We start from the raw sequence: 11,927 nt of genomic DNA, 5'->3' as shown, positions 1-11,927 counted from the left end.
AAGACCAGAGTGGAACTTAATCATGTGTCGGAATATGCTTTAATGATGAAATTAGAAGGAAAAGGTTTCCTTTCTCGTCCGCCATATACGTAACGTTCTCATTAAAGAATACATGACAAGTCATCAACGTACATGATAGTACACTAGCTTCATACACCCACTCTAGAAGATGATCAATACTGAAGGGTGTCCAGGAGGTCTATGCTCGTACATAGACTCTGTAGATTCCATCGAACCATTGATGCTTGCTGTAAGAACACAGAAACTGGCGAAGCCATCATTTTAAGATCTCGCCGGTCGTGTTAACAGGAAGGACCAGATACAAATATGTCAGTGTCGATGCATGCGCGAAACAGGGATAGGATATCAATTCTTATTGTATCTTCTTAATGGAAATGCTGAAACTGTAAAACGTCTTGTAAATATTCTTTTTATGTTTGGAAAATGTACGAGAAGATATATTTTGTTTACCATGCCTTTTTACCGAGAGCAAAAGTCTAAAATGTTTGAAGACGAAAATCATTCATTATGCATGCTTATCTACTGCTCTGAAACACAGTGCCAATGCTATCAACAGGAAAATTATATTTATATTATGATGATGGATAGTTAATTAAATCAGTAATTTGAAGTTTGCACTAGTCTGTTGTGTCTTGGCCTTTGAATCTAACATGGTACTGGTGTGTTTCAGCATCCATCGCTGTTTGACTACGTTTCATTTCACTCAGACTCTTTAAATATTGAATCAATTGATTTAATTCAAGTTCCAGCATGTTGTTTAAAGAGACAATTTAGCACACAAAAATTGCATTTTCCTAAGAATATACGTGACTACAGCACGTTTAAATTAATACGTGACTATCAAATTTTAGGGTGTTCCCATACTTTTTGTTTGTAGTATAGATTCAGATGTGACATCACTTCCGGACCGTAGTTTTGTCACGTCAAGGTTATAGGCAAATAGTCTAGTTGTATCTGGTCAAGCGATAGTTGGTCTGTCAAGTAGTCGTTGGAGGTTATCGGCCTCGTAATACAATATGGCGTTAAATAGTTGGACTTGTTAACTTGCTTGGCGATCATCAAGGATATACAAGGACTGTTAACTTTGGAGTCAGTTTATGGTCTCTGAGTGGAGTATTCGTGCAGGATCGTATATCAGTGGGCAGTAATGTAGAACCAACATCACTGTGGCGCGGTACCCACCGCAACACACATGCACGCTCACGCACGGACGCACGCACACATAGACCCTACTGTGAACTTTCAGTAATATTGAACACGAACTCGACTCACTGGACTCGGGCTTTAAAACCAGCTTTCTGGCATCTTACGGTAAATGTAACATTTACTGATTGTCTGCGTCATTGCAGTTTTGATTTACATGCTTATATTGGTTATTGATATTGCCATTGTATGCTTTGTACTTTCAGTCAATGTGTAAACAAACCCATGGACCGACCCCAAACTACAATGTTACAAAATAACGCGGTCATGGCGTTTCAGATGCAAGGTGTTAGGTTCCCCTGCAAAAATGAATTATCTTCCGCGAAGATGTAAATCTTGCTATATTGTAACTATATGTAAAAGGTTTCTCTAATGAAAATAGATGTGCAGGTAAACACGACATGTCCTCCCTTTTCCTTTCTAAATCTGAAAACATGGTTATTTTTTTCTATTAATGAAAGTGTATGGGCTACATTTTGCTGGGTATATTGTCTTGTGTCCAATTTTTAATATTGCCGGGGAAGGATTGCTTTAACACACGATGACTAGCCTGGTGATATATTATCTTGTGACAATTCTGCTGTTATAATATACTTGGTGTATATATTGAAGTCAGGGTGACGTACCATCATGACTCACGATGAAAAAACCCCGATGATATATATATGAAGATATTAAGTAGACCCCAAATGTTGTGATAAAAATAAAATTACGATTCATATCCTCGATTTGATACAAACACTCTGATTTAAGCATTTTCTTTGTCTTGGGGTTCGTCAGTCTGTTTGTTAAAAAGCAAACAGCACACGGTGAGTTGGGGAAGAGATTAGAATAGGGTTTCATGTGAAGACAATAACTGTCTGATGACGTCAAATAAACATACTTACTAAAAGTAATTTGAGATATTTCGCATTTGTATCTGTCTGTAAATAAATCCAACACACGTCACTAATATATTTATCATGTATTTGACACAGTTTTAAGATTACTGACGTAGTTTCGTCATTGTGATATGTCTGCGTCACGCCGTGTATAAGTCGAAGCACATCAACGTTTTTATTTCTATTTTTGTTTTTCATTCAAAAGGCAGTGGAGTGTGCTCTAGTACACAAGAAACGATATTAAAAGAACTGCTGTATTGTCAAGTAATGCAGTGTTTACCTTCTGAGGCAGTGTTTACCGGTGTTTTTTTCAGAGTTCACACTTGTATTTCAATCCCGGAGCTGTGTATCATGTCTAACTGGCGGATATGTAGTGTATTTGTACTAATTAGGTAGGTTCGGCTTATCGTATTCAGCACAATTGAAATCAGTTTCAGCACGTCAGACACATTGCCAGCACGTGCCAGCATTCTAAAATACTCCATTTTCTGTATAGTCTGTATAGTGTTGTTGAATTGCAATCTAACTCGAAAACTAATAAACACAGAATACTCGGTGAAACGCCGATAATAATCAAAGCATCATACCAGCTCTGCGCGATTTGTGCAGTTTTCTTGCCCTTAAAATAGTTAGCAGTCTATCATGAAGATACTGACAAACCTCACTATTTGTTGCGAGGGAGGAGTGCAGAGAAAGACAGCTAGGCGTGCGAGAAAGATGGAGACTGCAAAGCACAGGTTGATGAATAAATAACTTTGCCGGCACATGTGCACATGCTTCTAGAACACCTGGCTGTCCCTTTCTCTGCATTCCTCCCTCGTAACGAACAGTCAACTGTGCCAATATTTTAATGATAGTTTGTTAAATAACTCTTTTTATTTTCTAACAAAATTCTGCGAAAACCTAACAGAATTGATATAATGTTTTGATTATGATCGGCGTTTCACTGAGTATTTCATATGTGTTAGTTCTCGACTGCAATTCATTGGTCCGCTTTTGCAGAGAAAGGGACAACCAGGTGTTCTAGAAGCCCAATCCCAGTGGTAAACTGCAATATCCAATAAATAATGCACTCTAAGTCTTTTGTACGAGACCCTCATTCGAGACAAGCATCTTAATACGGTTGTCGCTCATCACCGCATTGTAAATAGGCGTTAGAACATCCAACATGTGACACCAATCAAAGGATGGAATAGGACATGGTAATGACATTTTGTGGGGACAAATTGGAAAATGACCCCGTGCAATGTCCGCTTCAAAGGCATAGTGGGCAGCATACACCATGACGTCAAAACGCCAAACAGCTGTGAATGTTTTTGAATTATAAGAGAACGTTAACTGATGAATGATATCCGTGATTGTGTGTCGTCGGGGTACTCATCTGTTGCAGGAAATTCTGCTCAGCGAGCATTTACGATTATGTTTGCAATTAACTCTCATGGGTATTCGTCAGTGTCGAGATTACTACAGACGACGTCACATCTAGAGATGACGTAAGTATAGAATCACGGGGATTCTGGTGAATCAGGTGCTTGTGCATTGTTAGATGACAAAGACATCACGAACAACAATGAAATACGATGCCTTAACCAATTTCTGATATTGAAGCAAAAACATTCTGGAATTGTAGGGACACGACCTTTTCATTGTAGCCGCGCACATGACGTCCACCTCAGGGCCTGACCTTGACGTATGTTATTAATCTTTCAAGTGAAGTAATTACCAACAGCAGGGAGGTTCAGGACATGTTTACTGTGCAGGGTCGTCTCAGCTTCGTGACCTATAATTAAAAGCATGTGGCATCAGTCCATCTTGGTGTATGGTTGGTTGGTTCGTTCGTGAGTGGCTGAGTGAGTGACTGAATGAGTGACTGAGTGGCTGGCTGAGTGAGTGAGTGAGCGAGTGAGAAGATGTTCAGCTTGCTTATGGTATCCACCCTTAATTTGGCTTCTTCATATTTATTTTACGAACGAGGATTCAATATTTTTTATGTATTCATTTACAAATCATCGGGCTAAAGACACGTGAGATTTATGATAAATATTACAGAAATCATTTTCATAATTTGAAAATTCTTTGTAACGCTGACTTTGAATTTTCCGTAATTCATTAACAATTTAAAAATTATAAATTACAAAAAATCAGTGTTCATTTAAGAAGCGCATAAAGCATCACTGATGAGTGAGTGAGTTAGGTTTACTCGGTACTCAGCATTATTCAAGCTGTATGACAGTCCAGACATATGGCAGTCTGTAAATAATCGAGTCTGTACCAGACAATCCAGTGACCAATAGCATGAGCGTCAATCTACTCGATTGTGATATGATGACATGTGCTAACCAAGTCAGCTAATATGAACATCCCATCCCTGAAGCCGTCCATTACGACAAACATGGGCTACTGAAGACTGAAACACCAAAGCCAACCCGAGTCAAGAAACCCTGCAAAAACATGACCTCATCGTTTCCGCAGAGACTGAACCGACTTTCATCTGTAAAGAGCACTCTATCCCAGTGAAGTCGCCGCCAGTATAGTTCGTGTCTATTGTCGTCTGGCGTTTCTAGTGTAGAAAGGTCAAGGTCATTCCAAGGAAGCGTCATTTGACTCGAATACCAGCCATGTCGTCGTTTGTCTGCTTTACCTAAAGCTATCGCCGTCAATAATCTGTTCCCGGGGTGGATCTGCCGGATGTATTTCGATCTTTTGAAGTAACATTTTCCCATCATGTGTGAATTGTCATAGGTCACGTGTGCATCAGAAGTTATTGTTGTGATACTCTTGTGCATGTACTAGCAACAGATAGGTATGTATAATACATCCAGTGTGCAACGTATGCATACCTACAAAAGTATATGCCTACACACAAACACATTACATATACCCACATACATACATACACATACATATACATTGTATACACATGCATATATAATGTGTTCAATTTTCAGTGATCAGTGTAGAGGGTGTCTAAACAATAAATGAAAAGAATACCAGAAGGCATGAAAGTTACAAAGTTACAATTTGAATATGCCATAAATTTTGAGATTTCATACTTCGTTACCATTTCTATTTGAAAGGTTAAAAAGCTTGGTTTAGTCAATTTTCTATTAAATTTGTGAAGGAGAGATTTGATTATCATGACAACAACATTCAAATGATTATAATGTTTACCCTTTAAGCCAAACACTATATGTTACTCACTGAAGATTATTCTGCCTTCTGTATAATTTCTAAGCCATTCTGATTCCCAAATATCAACAGTATATGAACATTTACATAAGATATGTGAAATTGTTTCATTTGTTTTGTTACATAAAGTACAGGCTGCTGATGGAACATGACCAATCTTGGATAAATAACTGTTTCTACTCAGGATGTTGTGCAAAACATTTAACTGAAACCAACTTAATTCACAATGTGGAGTGCATCGTTTTACCATTAAATTATAGTTTATCTTGAATCATTCATTCTGTATCAGTATACATTTGGCACCATGATTCTTGGTCTTACTGACCTTGGGCGGTCTTGGGTTTGGTCTGTTTGCTGGTGGAGGCTTATCAATTTGGTGATGAAGTCCTGGCTGCAGTTGATGGCTCTTTTCAGCTGACGCCGTGATGCACCCATAATGGCCACAGCAATCGCCCCGTGGTCTTGCGTAGGTCTTGGCATATTCGTGGTGGTTTTGGGTTACTGCATGCTTGCTCTGTCCAACATCAGTATTTCGACCACACAGTTATACACGTTCCCTTAGACCGACGTATCAGTATTACGTTTGTCACTTTTTGAAATATGCACGATGCGTAAGAAGGTTTCGGAGAGATATCGAAACCACATGCTGCATTTTGACGAATGTTTCAGCTTGACTTCAAACCTGCACGTTTTCTTTTGCACAAATAACTTTAAAAGTGATAACTTTCTTTTTGCAAGGTAGTTTAAAAAATACGCAGAGTAATTAACTTGGTCGCATTTAACAAAATTATCCACCTGTTTTTCTGAGGGTTCAAAAAGCGCTACGTCCACATTTGAGACTGATGTGTTTAAACACGGTGACATCATTACTGAATGTGTGGCAAGTAAGGTAGAAAAAAAACAACTACAAAGCCATGGTACCGGTTTCCATGAAATGAAACGTATCAAGCGACTTGGCGACTCGGCGTGGAATGTTTGGCATTGGTCCACAGAGAAGCACAAAATCGTGATGTGTGAGGAATCGTATTCACTTTTCAATAAACGAAACCCGAGTCTCTGAACTTCCAGTAACGTATTGTTGGTAGATCTCCTAAATCCGTGTTACGAACCTGTTACGTAGCTTATCTACGCCGCAAAAACATTCAGTCAGAGAATGTAAATGTAATCAGTGCTTGTTTCTGTCAGGTCAGTACAGCTGTTCATGCAGCTATTGGTACATTTAGATTTAGGCTCATACTCATCCAGAATCCTTCGCAAGTTTATAAGTCGACAAAGATAGATTTACGAAGTTCATGAAAATATAATGCTTTGAGGAATTACAACTTGTGAAGATAGCTCTCTTCATCCATCACATCAAAATCGGCCATATAATCAAAGAAAACAGGTTTACGTTTTCTCGATTGAGAAGAGATGCAAAAGAAGAGGAAGCAAATGGCATTGAGTACTTTACATACCCTTGTTGGTCGTCAGCGCATTCTAAGATATTTGAGGGCGTGTTTGAATCGATACAATTTGCTTGTGTTCATGAAGCAGGGGTCAATGTTGTTACTATGAGTATTTGCTTGTCGTCTGGTACATGCTTCGTCATGACTGAATTTATCGTCCCAAAAGATTCAGTTAGATTTATTCTGACCACTGATTGACTGAATTGCTAACAGCTGAAGAGATGAGGTAAATCCAACTAGGGTCCAAGCAGGAAGCAAAAATGCTGTCCCCATGGTCCCTAGCATGGTGATCTACCTGTAGTTGTTAGCAATCAGTATCAAACACTTAATTTCTACTTTTATTGTTCTATAAAAATTATCAGTTGTTCTCGATATGGCTGAAACATTGCAGAGGCGACAGTAAATATTTAATTATTAACTCATTCCCTTCCACCATGAATGCAAACACGTTTAAGCCATAGGGGATTAATGGGTAGCTGTTGATGCTGCTGAGGTCCTGGTTTGATTCCCCAGCTTCAATTTGAAAGCTGTTGTGTATGTATCTTTATCATCATTGCGGAAATATGTTAAAATCGCCTCTATGATATAATCTTTAGCAATACGAGGTTCCCTACCTTGTGTAATAACTGGAATTTTTCACAATTAATTTTGTTAATATATTTGAGATATTTTGCCCAACACTTGAGGGAATTGGGAACTCCTAATTCCCACAAGCAAAGGTGCGCTTTTCAGTATATATTGAAACATGTTAAATAAATATACGTGTACTGAAGTTTTAACTATCATGAAGACTTTTCTGACGGTTTTCTTACTTTTCACCTGTCCATTGCCAGCGAATACATGACATGTAGACTAGAAATGAGTATTTTGAGCAATTGTGCAACACCCTCCGTGTTCTTAGTTATAATTCACCACAACGACAGTTTTTTTTTATAAACCCTGCATTCGCGAGTAGATTTGACATATCAGTTGGTCACGTGTTTGGACATTAATCTATCCCACGGGTATACGGGCCAAAAATGACCGGATAACGTATGTTTTAGCTAAACCAAGGATATTCATCTTCACCTGTCATCAGAACGCCAATGGACCACAGAGTATAATGTAGACACAAATCACAATGGAGTGCGCTGTTTTTGAGGCCTCTTTAGACACTAATGAACGCTATAATTCCTGATAAGAAACAGAAGAATTATTCAATAAGTGAGCAGCTCCTGCTGATTACTATAGCTTTTCGAAGACTGAAGAAGATTGGCTGAAATGCATCAAGCAAAACCTCTTCAGGATGTGTCGAGGTACCATAATTAGTTGCTGCTTGTTTAACCTGACAGGATCTGTCACAGGATTGAAGAGGTTACTATTAGTGCCACCATCACAGAGTTGCAATCAATAAAACTTGCATGACCAACCACATATAATGCAAAAATACCCAGTATCTGTTATTGGTTATAGGTTTGGATATTTAGATTCTGAACCACAATCGGGCGTTTTTAATTGAAATTGGGTATTGTTACTATCATTTATTATAAACGTATCGCCTTGAGAAATCCTGGAATTATCTTTAACATATTTCTGTTAATTGCTAGTCCTCACTGATGTGTATCTGCTGATGTTCTCTGATGATCACATGGTTCATTTGTCAAACCTTGGTGATGCGAACTGCAATCTCAGTGAGCTTATACGACTGACGGAGAAAAACATCCTCTGAAAAGCAATTAAATTTGCGTCCCCAACAAGGAGACATAAATGACAATCCTTGGTCAGCTCATGCGCGGAAATACCGTTGACGTGTGTGTACCTCGTAAGATGTGGGATACAAAGAATTGCTAAAGCGGTCAACCATGTTAGGCTGTGATAAGAAGGCTCATCTCACAAAGATCACCGGACCTCTTGAGCAGCCCCTTTGTCCCAAGCTCCATTATCTGGGCTATAGACTACGTTCAGTGAATGTCAGGATCTCGACATCCTCCTATTACTGCCCTTAAATCAGATGTAAAGGTATCATTCACAACTGAAATATGAATCATATTTTGCACAAAGTCTTTGTTATTAACACACTTCAAACACTCTACAAAGAACAGAGTGCTCTGTATCACTCTTCCTGAACCTCATTATTTTCCCTACTGCATAGCCTTTGCCTGCAATGCTAAATGGAGCAAGTCTAGATTATGTTTTTAGATTCAGAATGTCCCATTGCACTAGGGATCCTTTTGAATGTTAAAGGAATGATTTGTTTGTATCAGCATTATATTGTATGTATTAAGAAACTGAGAGTTAGTCTGGGAAAAGATATATTTTATATACACCAAGCAAATGTAATTTGAGTATTCAACGTGATCGTTACATCCTTGAAGGTTCTATTCCTTGTAATGATTGAGATTTACCCGTCATGGATTTTGGACATAATTCTGTTGTTGATTTTGTTTTCATTTAAAATGGCTACATTGACCTACATTGAAAAGACACATAATTTCCTAAACGATTAAGCATGCAGTAACATATTTTATCTATACTGGACAAAGCCAGTCAGGGATGTATGTAAATTTTGAAATTATGATTGATGATCTATCCATTCAGTGACACATAAATATAGAAATAAATCATAAAGATACCAATATCCCCTACTTATTTTGTCTAGTATATTCAGCATTGAGACAATGACTAATGAGCTACAAGGAGTAACCGTCTGTCTGTCCAGTATACGAATGGCGGATAAATTATTGGTGTGATAAATGACGCAGAGTCACTTTGGGTCGCACAGACAACGATTCGACATTTAATCGGGTTCGTTCACTATGAAGATTAATGGAAAGCTTGTGCGGTTGTGTAATACACAGACGAATCACCATGGATGTTTGATTATATTTTGTTGCAAACTTTAGTCATTATTGTGTCGGTTTGCCTTGAACAGGGCTGTCCATACTACAAGTCAACCGTGGTATATCAAATACCGAAAATAAAACAAGCTTACAAAAGCCTTTAAAGGGAAACTGTGGAAGAAAAGCGGCCCCGTTCCTAATATGGTTACAATTTGTAACCCCACGTTGTAATGTTACTCATAAACATCTTATGAATTTAACAAAATTATGGTGTGACTACAGGTTATCGTTGAATTCAAAGAACCTTCGAAACACTGATTTCTTGAACAGTGCGTCCGCTTTATTACTTCCTTGATCACAGAACAAAAAAGAAGACTCAGTCGGTGACTGCTTTTGACTACAGGCATCATCATGTTAAAGATATTGGTTCAGAATATACCGAAGAGGCCAAATATGGCTCTTTCATGTTAGGATATGACATTGATGCTTGAAAGGCGTTTACGTGGGATGTTATTGCAAACAAATCGCCTTAATAGAGCCACTTGAGCAGTATATTGCAGTTCCGTGAAACAGCGAGGATAAAATTGCTCTACGTCGGTTTGCAAGAGGAGGAAGTGTATCTAAGATACATCCCTGCCTATTAGGACTTCAGGCGAGTAGTGACTGGAAACGATTGAAACGTACATATGAGATTTCATGTTTTCTTTGATAAGAAGATGTGTCAAAATTACAAATCAATATTCTGACAGTGTGTATTGTTTTGTTCCAATTGTGTCCATCCGGATATTTTTGGATGATTTCTAGCAGATACAAAACCATATCAATCATAAGGCTGCATCCCTTATTTGCGCTAGGATCCGTGAATCTGAGGCCTTCACTATCTTTCTCGCTAGAGTCATCACAGAGAGAATGTTTACAACGAGCGTCACTTTGAGGTATTCTGTAAGTAACAGGGTGCGAAATATGCGACATGATGTTCAAAGAGGCGTTAAGCTCCATCCATCATCCCTTCACCATTGGAATGAAGCCGGTATTAGGGGATGTGACAGGAGAACTTCGTGTACTCCAGCTCCCTTGAGGTCAAATGCTGCACGCACTATAGAAACATCGAGTCTAAGAACTGTTAACACATAAACTGAAAACGAATCATTTTAAACGTTCTTGTCGTAAGTACGTTTACTGCGTCAAGGTCAAGCAAGAGCATCTGGGTTATGGTTGCACAATCTATTTAACTTTTCAATATCTGTTCAGACCCATTGGGATACCGCAATCCACATTATGGTAAGAGGTGTCTAGTGGATTGGCGTGATTGTGTGCCACTGTAACCTAACGGCATTAGACGTTGCTTAACGTCAGTGGATGGCTTGCAAATTGTCTGATACAAATTCGATTATATAATTAGTGATCGCCTTCACGCAGTTTTAATTTTCGTGAATTCACTGACGTGTAAATGAAAATGTGTCGGTCTAAATAATTTTATATTCAAACATATGTCTGACATTAGCGTTCACCGAGTTATGACGTGATGTGATTTAGGAACGTCATCAGGTAATGCATCATCTCTCCCTGCACTCTCTGCAACTCCTGCCACTCGCGTATCAATGTCTTAACAACACAACTCCAGCATATATGGCAGAGCTGATACAGCGGTGTGAACCATCAAGACGACCAGTCGACTAGCACAAGCTCCAAGTTCATGACAGCTGAAAACATTTGACTCATTTATTTGCAAAATAAGCATCTTTCTGTTTATAACATGTTTTTCTCTATCGAACTGTACTTTATAGGAAATAGTATCATGTGCAATTTCAAGTTAATGTATTTCATGCTTTCATTTAGGCGTTTTACATTTCGTAACTTCTAACCACAAAATCCATATCGGTCAGTCACATCAGCTTGTAGAACTCATTGGCCTTTAAATGTAAATATGTGTCATTATTTATGGTGAATTGCGATACAAATCACAGCGAGTTAAGTTAGTTAAAGTGTAACATGCAAACGGAAACTGTAAGCTCCAATTGTTGCCACTATCTGCACCGTCCCCTGACAGTGTAGCATACCTGATTTACGGGAATCAATACTCGCGAAAGCGGAATACATTTTCTATTGTAACTGCAGGAGAGGCTAATGCTACTCTCTTTGTAACGGTCCGTGTTATGGTGTCCGACTGTCGGTACGTTCTATACGAGATCGGCAGCGTTCATTGGATCACTAAGTGCGGTTGGCGAACCTGCCAGTGTGATGATCTTTACCTACATCTGTGATTAGCTTTCCATTGGTTATTAAGGTGGCAGCCACGAAACGATTGGTAGGACTGGGGTTAGGAGGTTCCAGTGGTCACGTCTTTCAGTCTTCGGCTTGAAACGTAA

This window comes from Haliotis asinina, chromosome 7 (genome assembly GCF_037392515.1).
Source record: "Haliotis asinina isolate JCU_RB_2024 chromosome 7, JCU_Hal_asi_v2, whole genome shotgun sequence".
NCBI lineage: Eukaryota > Metazoa > Mollusca > Gastropoda > Lepetellida > Haliotidae > Haliotis > Haliotis asinina.
The sequence above is the reverse complement of the archived record's forward strand: the minus strand, read 5'-3'. Positions refer to the sequence as shown.